This window comes from Equus asinus, chromosome X (genome assembly GCF_041296235.1).
Source record: "Equus asinus isolate D_3611 breed Donkey chromosome X, EquAss-T2T_v2, whole genome shotgun sequence".
NCBI classification, from domain to species: Eukaryota; Metazoa; Chordata; class Mammalia; order Perissodactyla; family Equidae; genus Equus; species Equus asinus.
Genome location: NC_091820.1, coordinates 41,356,649 through 41,366,098, shown reverse-complemented (window position 1 = coordinate 41,366,098; position 9,450 = coordinate 41,356,649). Strand labels below are relative to the sequence as shown.

At 38.8% G+C, this 9,450-nt stretch overlaps 1 protein-coding gene across 3 annotated transcripts in view; it reads right to left on the bottom strand.

The window, feature by feature from the left end:
* Nucleotides 1-273: 273 nt before the first annotated feature.
* Nucleotides 274-9,450, bottom strand: part of LOC106825838 (uncharacterized) — a 49,440-nt gene continuing 40,263 nt past the window's right edge. For all 3 annotated transcript variants that reach the window (XR_011499813.1, XR_011499818.1, XR_011499816.1), the window contains 2 exons: nt 4,378-4,514; nt 274-608 (listed from right to left, as the gene is read on the bottom strand). The gene's annotated coding sequence lies outside the window, so the exon portion shown is untranslated. The remainder of the gene's footprint in view (nt 609-4,377; nt 4,515-9,450) is intronic.

The window sequence follows — 9,450 nt, the reverse complement described above, 5'->3', positions numbered from 1 at the left end:
AAGACTGACAAAGGGAAAACAAGAGAAAGAGAAAGAAAATACAACCTACTAATACCAGGAGTGAAAGAGCGGTATCACTTACAGATCCCATTGACATTAAAAGGATGATAAGGGAATATTATGAACAATCCCACACACATAAATTTGACAACTAATATTGCTACTATTTTTTGATGAATTTTTAAAATCTATGTTCATGAGGGATATCGATCCGTGTGTGTGTGTGTGTGTGTGTGTGTTTTTTACCATCTTTGGTATCAGAGCAATGCTGGCCTCATAAAATAAGTTGGAAGTTTTCCCTCTTCTCCTGAAAAATATTGTCTAAATTGGTGTTGCTTTTTCCTTAAATGTTTATTAGAATTTACCAGCCAAACTGTCTGGGTCTGGAGATTTCTTTTTCAGAAGGTTTTTACCAATGCATCCAATTTTATTAATGATTATATGACTATTCAGGTTATGGATTTCATCTCAGGTGAGTTTTGGTAGGTTGTAGTTTTTTTCAAAAATTGGTGTAAGAAGTTCTTGTTGAATTCTCAAGTTTGATTCCCCGTCAATTAAAGAAGAGACAGTTTGAGCCAGGATCCTCCAGAGTGTCAGTTTCTTCTTGGCTGTAATCAGACAGAGATAGGGGAAGGGGGGAAGGAGGATTTTACAGGGGGCTCAGGGGAGTGTGCTGACAGGGTAAATTTCAGGCTCCTCACTTCTGAGATTGGCCTGTCACATACCACTGTAGTTACTGTAGTCACCCAAATCCCTATTACCTGGGCAGGGCAGAGGATTTCAAATGTTATTCTATGAAGTAGCTGGGAATTGTGAGGCTGGAGGTGGGGTTAAGGGGTGGGAAGTAGGTATAGGGGGTGGCATCAGGTGTAAGAGTAAAGCTGTTCAGGGAAGACCACAGGGTCCCCACTCCCTCTCTCACCAGAGCAACTGCCCTCTGAACCAACCTTCGGAGATTCCTCCATCTCACATGCAGCAAATACCCAGACACAGGTTAACTGCCAACATGGCTTCTGCCCACACATAATGGGCAGTCTTTTTAATTCTCTTCTTATTTTGAAGAGAATTCAGCTGCTAGAGAAAAAATTTTGCAAAACATTGCCCTCAGATGTCCCAAAGGAGGTGACTCGGATTCTGGCATGGGCTCCTTGGGAAGGCAATGGGCCAGTCATCCCCAGCAAGGCAGGGCACTTCGTTGGAGTCAGCCTGGGTTTGGAAACAAAGTCGTGGCTTCCAACTGACTGGCTGCAATTCTTCCTCCATTTAGTCAGACACAAACTGAGATTCCTAAAGCTGAAAGCAGCCTCATGACTCTCCCTGCCCGTGCCTTTACTTCACAGATGAGGAGACTGTAGTCTAGATATGGGAAGTGACTTTCCCAAGGTCGCATACCTTCTTGAGGCAAGAATGGGACTGGAGCCCAAGTTCCAGGGTCCCAGCACAATGCTCTTTACACTACACAAAAATACAAGTATTGATTGGACAGCTACTACATACGTGAGGCAACGTGACAACAGTTCCTGTCATCGTGGAATTCAAACTCCACTGGGGAATATAGACATTAAACAATTACAGAGAGAACTATAATGGAAATGAGTGTCAAGTTATTAAGGAGAAATGCAAGGAGTATAAATATGTTGCCTTAAAAACTCTTCCCAAGACACAACCAACCACCACCAGCACCACAGTCATAGTGGTCCCTATGGAAAAGTTTCACCTTGGAAAATTGGGGAATTATCATGTGATCTTTCGGTGATTAAGTGAAATTTCATCTTAAGTCTGCAACACAGAGAGTGCTTTTGCCCTACATCTGCAGTACCATGTTAGATGGGTACATGGAGGAGAATGTCATATTAGTATACTAAGGAGCTAGACAAAAAAGTGGACATTGAAAGACGTCATGATTCTAGCCATGGACGCTTTGTTGGACCAGCACGAAGGAGCCACTGTGAGGTGACTAAAGCCAAGCGTGATCCAGATGCTGCAGGGGGGGTAGCCCTGGAGCCATGCAGGCCCTGAAACAGGCTCCAGCAACAGCACGAAATATTCCAGAGAGCAAGAGCTCTCTGATGAGTAAACCAGGTAGTTCTGCAGAGCAGAGAATGAAGCTAGGATTCTATGTTTCAGCACCCTGACAGTGAAGAAAGGACATGACGACACATGCACAGACAAAGCTAACAGTTTTATCTCACAATCTGATAAATATATCACTTTTAATGGGAAACTTCTATGAAAGTTTGACAAGTTATTCTTTTGGGAATTGTCCCCCCCCCGCCCCCAACTGGCACTCTCATGATGGAAGCATTTAAAGCGTCTCTGATTTTCCCCTACACTTTCAAGGGATAAACACAATCATGGAACCTGAGACTTGAGGTGAAAGTGGCCATCATTTAAGCTTTGTGGATGGCAAATTACCACATGGGAGGGTTTAATAAAACTGTAGTCCATGAACTGATTATTCTCTATTATTTAATAAGAGGTCAGGCTCTTTTAACCCTAACAATCAATAGAACAAAAAATAGGTATGCAGTTCTATATGAAGCATAGAGCCTTCTAGAAGAAAAAATAAAGTCAAGTCACCTACCAGGTGGCTGAGATAACCACTAAATGAGATTTTCCCAGAAGCTTCTAAACCACATTGAAAAGTAGGGTAAACTGAACAAATAGTTTGGGACAGAAAAACAGGAGTACCTGTCAGAGACTGTCACCACAGTGGGTAGGGTTCAGGCCACACTAGGATCAAACAGGTGTCTGACCACCTGCATGGGCTCTCTGCTTGTCATTTCAAAACCTCTCAAGGTGCTTATTTTGATTAAAGGTATAGAAATCAAGACTTTTAAAATGTTCTTTATGTATTTAACTTAAAACTCACAATTATACCAGCCAACTCTTAGGGGGCAGAAATAATTTATCATCATTACAACAGGGTGTAAGAGTCTAAAACAGCAGCTACCACAAAGGCTTAATGGAATCTCTCTCCTTGAAAATTATTAATAATAGAATGGTTTAGTTCACATCTCCCCCAGACTTCAGGAGCTGGCTAAGTAACCTCAGAAGTACCCTGTTAGTTCAGTAATTCTGTGAATCAATGGAAAAATGACAACCATTAATCTTGGGCTCTATGTTTCAATGCCTTGATAGTTAAGAAAGGACAAGATGAAATATGTACAGAAAAAGCTTCCAGTTTTATCTTAGGACTTGATAAAAATAACACTTATTTTTATATACATTCACTGCTGTATCCAGAGCACCTAGTACAGAATCTGGCACATAGTGGGACCTCAAAAAATGTTTTTGAATAAATATACAACGTCATTAGACAAAATTCTGCAAAACTAAAAATATATGCCTTGAAAAATCACTGTTTTCTTATTCATACTGATAGACAAGTAAGAAAGGAAATATCAAACCAGCCATCCATTTCGTTATTTTTTTCTTGATATGGTATGGTGAAGTCAGAAAAGTGAGGATAATGCATATCCTTTATTGTTTACTAGTTCTGTGATCTTGGACAAATGACTTGAAAGCCTCTCAAGTATCTTCTGGCCGCATATCTAAAATAAGGCTAATAATCTCTTCCTCACAGTATCACAGTAAGGATTAAATGTGGCCATACTGTTTCAGAGCCTGGCACACAACAGGTGTTCATCAAATGAAGACCCATGAGAGAGTATGAGAAAATCTCCCATATTCTCCTTTGACCTCAAACAAGGATCTTGTGTAGAGGTTGGTATCATCCATGTCACTTTCTGAGTTTCTTTCCAAAGAAACAAGTCCTTCACTCATTACAACAAGAATCCTCTACCCTGGCTGCAGATCGGAAACCCAGGGGAGCTTTCTAGCCAGGTGACCTACTCACTCTGACTCTCCAGTGGTGAGTGGGAGGACAGAGCTGCCTGGTGGGGTCCTCCATTTGGCCCTGAGACCCTAGGTCCTGTGCCCTCCAGGAGCCCAGGTACTTGGGAACAGAGGGGCACCAAAAAGGAAGCAATCCGGACCCAGGAAGCATGATGCTTCAGAGGTGGGTTAAAGGCAGGCACAGCACAGAGAGTACCAGGGAAGGATGGTGGGCCTGAATTAGGAGCACGTGACCTCTTCCTCAGAGAAGCATCCTTAATTTAACCAGCAAATAACAGGCCATTTGGAAATGGCTTCTACAAGCTGTGATTTGACAGAAACTTTGAGTGAATTTATACTGAAGCTTTCCAAAAAGCAGATCTGAAATTGGCTGCTTAATTTGGCCTAAACCATAACATATGGATAGATCTAAATGCTGCTGAAAGCTTCCATTTTAAAAGCAACATATGTATTTTTTCAATGCAAGTTTAACATTTTTAAAAAAATCATAAGTGATGTAATCAGAAGGTCAATACTCACCAAGTATTTCTCTTCAAGAGGGCACCAATCAAGCAGAAGCTGTTCTTATCTTTACCTCCTAGATAAGCCATATGCTACTTTAGTTCTCTGTATAACTTCAAGGATGTTGAAACACTTTGGGGACTCAGTTTCTCCATCTGTTTAAAAAAAGCAGGAAGGAATGGATCTAGCTAACTCTAAAACACTATGCTTCTCTTCTGAAAACAGCAATCATTGTTTACTTCCTTCTAGGCCAGGTATTTTATTACCAAGTATGCATATCTTTTAATACATGGTTCCTGAGACGAGTAAGAGGGACCAGGGTTTAAGACGCGTTAATGCAGGCTTAAAGGAAAATTTCCTAGACATGTTGTTCACCCCACAACAGGGCAAACCATATTCCCCCTTTTCTTTTAATTAAATTTCCATAACTCCATCTCCCAGATGCCACACACCGCTCATATTAGCCAAGTCTCATTTAAGATAGAATAAATCTATTTATAGGCTGGGAACTCTCTTGCTAAGTATGTGGTTGTTATAATCACTTAAGATGAGCACAGTACTGAATCAATAGCTTACCTGGGACCCAGTGCTGCATGTTAATCTCAACACCCTGGCTTAGCCCATAGCTAGGAATGCAAGATGTAGATAAAGAAAATTCAAAGCTTAAAAGAGTGCTCTGATTTAGTATTGATGATAGAAGCAGCACACATATCTCTGTGATACATAAAATTATAATCAAGTTAACATACCAGCAAAGGCCTCGTTTTGTAACCTTCTCAAATAATAATGGAGGGGAAGTCAGGAAAACAAAGTGTGGCCAAGACTAGTCTATTTTAAAAGCATGAGATATTTAGAGTACATGGAGAAAAATAAATTTTTCATAAATTCCAATACAGAGAAAACCTTAGGATTCATTAAACACTGCACAGACTCTTTCATAGGCCTTAAATCTGACAATAGTACATGCTCTGGGAACCCAATGTAGCTATAGAATATTCAACATTTATTAAGCACTAAGAACTGTACAGAGTACACAAACAAAGAGACCACTCGCTCGCAGAACACAAGGATTCAAAAGCACATAACAATGACCAACCTAGGGAACAGTTTAACAGTTCCATTCATTACAACAGCCTGGTTCCATAACTACCTGAAGGTCCTTGGTTTGCAACGATCAAAGTCCATTTTTAAAAACTGGAGAACTATCACTGTAGCCAAAGGTTAACAAAGTACCAATGTTGAGAGCCAATAAAAGAAAATTAATTAGGAATAAGTGGGTTTGTATAAAGCGTCTACAAAGTGAAACTTCATCTCTCAGTATTTCTAAGGGGAGCATGAACCCTCCTTTCTCACTCCAACTCATTTCTTTGCACCATAATACTATGCATAAAATGTCCAACTTCTACCATTTTGAAGGGGTTCTCCTAAAAAGGACAAAGAAAATTTTAATTATAAACAACTGCAAGAAAAAGAACCAATAAAACTTTTTGCACTTACTATAAAAGAAGAAATATGCAAAAGGAGCCAAAATGTTATTAAAAATGCTTCATGATAGGGCTGACTCAGTGGTGCAGCAATTAAGTTCGCACATTCCGCTTTGGAGACCCAGAGTTCGTCGATTTGGATCCTGGGTGCAGACCTAAGTAGTGCTTGTCAAGCCACGCTGTGGCAGGCATCCCACATATAAAAGCAGAGGAAGATGGGCACGGATGTTAGCTCAAGGCCAGTCTTCCTCAGCAAAAAAAAGAGGAGGATTGGTGGCATATGTTAGCTCAGGGCTAATGTTTCTCAAAAAAAAAAAATGCTTAATGACAAACTCAAGTTGTCAAAAAAAAATACAGAGGTTTATGAAAAACAATCACAATCCTGCTAAACAATACTGTATAAATTATCTTTTAATGTAAAAATTATTTCTTAAGGGTCCAGTCTCAAATGAACATATAGATATAAAAATTTCTAGAAGTATACAGCTGAATAGGCAAATTCTTTATTTCTCCCATTTCCTTCAGAATGTGTTCACATAGCTCTAAAGAAGTTCAATTCACAAGATATAATTTGATCTAGTATATTGTATAAATGGATTCATTTTAAAAGCCTCCTTTCATTCACAGGGCTGAAAAATGCTTGCTTCCTGTGTTCCAGAGGAGACCATATTTATAATGAGCAGTTTTCATGAGATTTACTTTGTGTGTTTCTCATGTGATTAGACACTGGCAGGGCCACCTCCAGTGTGGGTAGCAACTGAACAGCAGCAAAATGCTCACTTGCTCGAATGCTCACAAGCCTAAAATGATAAGTCCTTGGCCTCCAGTTATTACGTTTCCAAGGCTTTGGTTAAGTTTCATACATTATACCTGAAAGGACTAATAGCTAGCAGCCACAAATATACGAATAAATATTACACACTAATTTATTTCTGTCAGCAAAGAGGGCACCAGTTGAGAGAAAACTTAAAGTATCTCCTCCCCTCTCCCCCCTAGTGGCCCAGTGGGTTGCCTGGGGTCCAGGAAACGAAAGGATGAAAGGAAAGAGAGGAGAAGGGCTCCTAATAGCAGGTGAGAAACCTGAAAGACTGATTTCTCTACTTCTTTAGGTTGCCTTAAAGGCAAGTAATTCTATTCTGTGTTTGTTTCAACTCTCAAATAATTTTACCTATGCACCTAGGTAAAGACAGAAATTAAAATGTACTGAGAAAAAAATGTAGAAGGCCCAATTACACAATTCATGAAAAAGCAACACATGTGTATCTCTCAGTCAAGAGAAGCATTCTGGGAAAGGAGACAGGCTGACATTCCAAAGGCCCACAGCCTCTGCAACTTGGGTTCTTTATGGGTGGACCACAGCGCAAAAGTCTGCTGGCATCTTGGAAAGAGCATATCCGCCCTTCCCTCACGCCAACATCAACCTGATGATGAGTTTTCCGAATAGGGGGTCTCTGTTGGCCAAGGGAGACCCTCACTGCATCGTTCCTCTTTGTTGGGAAGGCAGTTTCATTTCATGTAGTATCACCACATTGGAGTTGATTTGGGAAAGGTGGGTGTGGAGCAACACTAAAAGAAAATGTTATATCCTCTGTGGAAATTCCAGGCCTTTCCACTGCTTTCAGGTATAGCAGAGTTCACTGTGGCCATCAGAGTCAGGGGATACTCACACAGTACAAAAGGTAATATTCTGGGTAATGAAGCCATAAACCAATAAAATAAGCCACAGACTGTGTCTCTCCAATTTGTTATTCTCATCTTTCATATACAGTATCTTCTAAATGTAATCATGATTCTTCAAACCATTATATTAATTGGGGGCAAAAAATTGATGTTGTTTAAGGACCAAAGTTATTTGTATTTTTTTAAATAACTTGTAATAGAAGTATTTGTTTCTATATACAAAGCAGCAAAAAGTTAGTTTAGAACTCTTAGAATAGATAGTTCAAACTTGATTTTTTTAAAAACGAGATAAATATGATGTTTAAAAGTGACAAATATTTTGAGAGCATTTAAAAGCATTTAAGACATCAATTTTTAAAGAATAAAACATCTGATTTATTAGTATAATTTTAGAAGATTTTTCTTTGATTTTAAAATTTAAGTTACTGTCATAATAAAAAATGTTGGCAAATGACATTTACTTTTCAATTGCTGTGTCATTTCTTGTCCTTTTTTCTACCTGCCAGTGTGCTGAGACTGCTGTTCAAGCTAAGGCAAAATATGAAACTCTCCTATGGCTCAATTTCCTTTTAAGTAAAATGAGAAAATTGTCAAAGATTAGTTCCTGTCTCTCACTACTTTTCAAAACAAGTAAAACTTATAAAGAACTTTGCAAATATAAAAAACTATTTGAAAAAGTTTGAGGGGGAAATGAAATGTACAAGCAGAATAAATATTTCCAGATCAAAATTCTTATAACTACCTTTTAACGTTTCAAGTCTCCTATATTATCAAATGTATTTTACGACCACCACAATCCCTAGAGAAATATTTTTAATAAACACTGTTCGAACTGAGGAACTGTCTCAGATTGGAGACCAAAGGAGACATGATGACTAAAAGCGCTGTGGGATCCTGGATGAGATCCTGGAACAGGAAAAGGACATAAGTGGAAAAACTGGTGAAATCCGAATAAAGTCTGGAGTTTAGTTAGTACTTTTGTACCAATGTTAATTTCCTGATCTTGATAGGTGTACCACGGTTAATACAAGATTGAGGAAGCCGGGTGATGGGTATATAAGAACTCTCTCATATTATTTTTGCAACTCTTCCGCAAATGTAAAATTCGTTCAAAATAAAAAGTTAAAATCCTTGAGAAAGAAAATCAACTGGTATATGTTTTATTAAAAACTGAAATCTTCTAAAATAGTGTTTAATGTAATATGTATGATTTGGTTCTACTAGTGAAATGATTCCACTAGATGGCACCCTATTTTCTTCACAGACCAGAGACACCTCTTTTCATATATCTATCATCCATCACCTGATACAAATTTTTCTTGAGCCTATTTTATAGCTCCAACAGGCACCATCTCTTTGTATAACAGATTCTATGATGTGACTCTCATGGCATAAAACAATGTTTGCTTTCTTTTCTGGAAATGCCTCCTTTTAGGAGTCAAGCTTCATTATCATTCCAGAATTTTAAGTAAGGTTTATGAATTCAGTCATTCAACATATTAATCGAACCCTTACTTTGTGTCACAGCATCTCACAGTCTGAGGCAACCCATGTTCTTTAGAGGGGACCAACATTGAAAACTTCCCATCCTCCTGAACACTAGAAAACTACATAAGACCCGGACAGCAACTTTCAGCAAGGAGTGAACAAACGCTTTCCACTGTGTTTTCATGACTCTGATGATGCTCAACACCCTATTGATCTTTACTGTTCAAATGAAGGGTTAGCTATTCAATAACTTCTACATTCCTTTTTTATGTCAAAGTTAAAAACCTAGGTTCTTTTTTAAGTTAAAACCAAATAGCTAAGAGGCTACCAGTTCCAACATGGTTTGGCTTCTGTACTCCAATCTTATTTATCTGCAGCATTTCCTGGTCCATTCAATAACTTCCTTGTGAAACATTCCTGTCATCCATGCTCCTCGGCT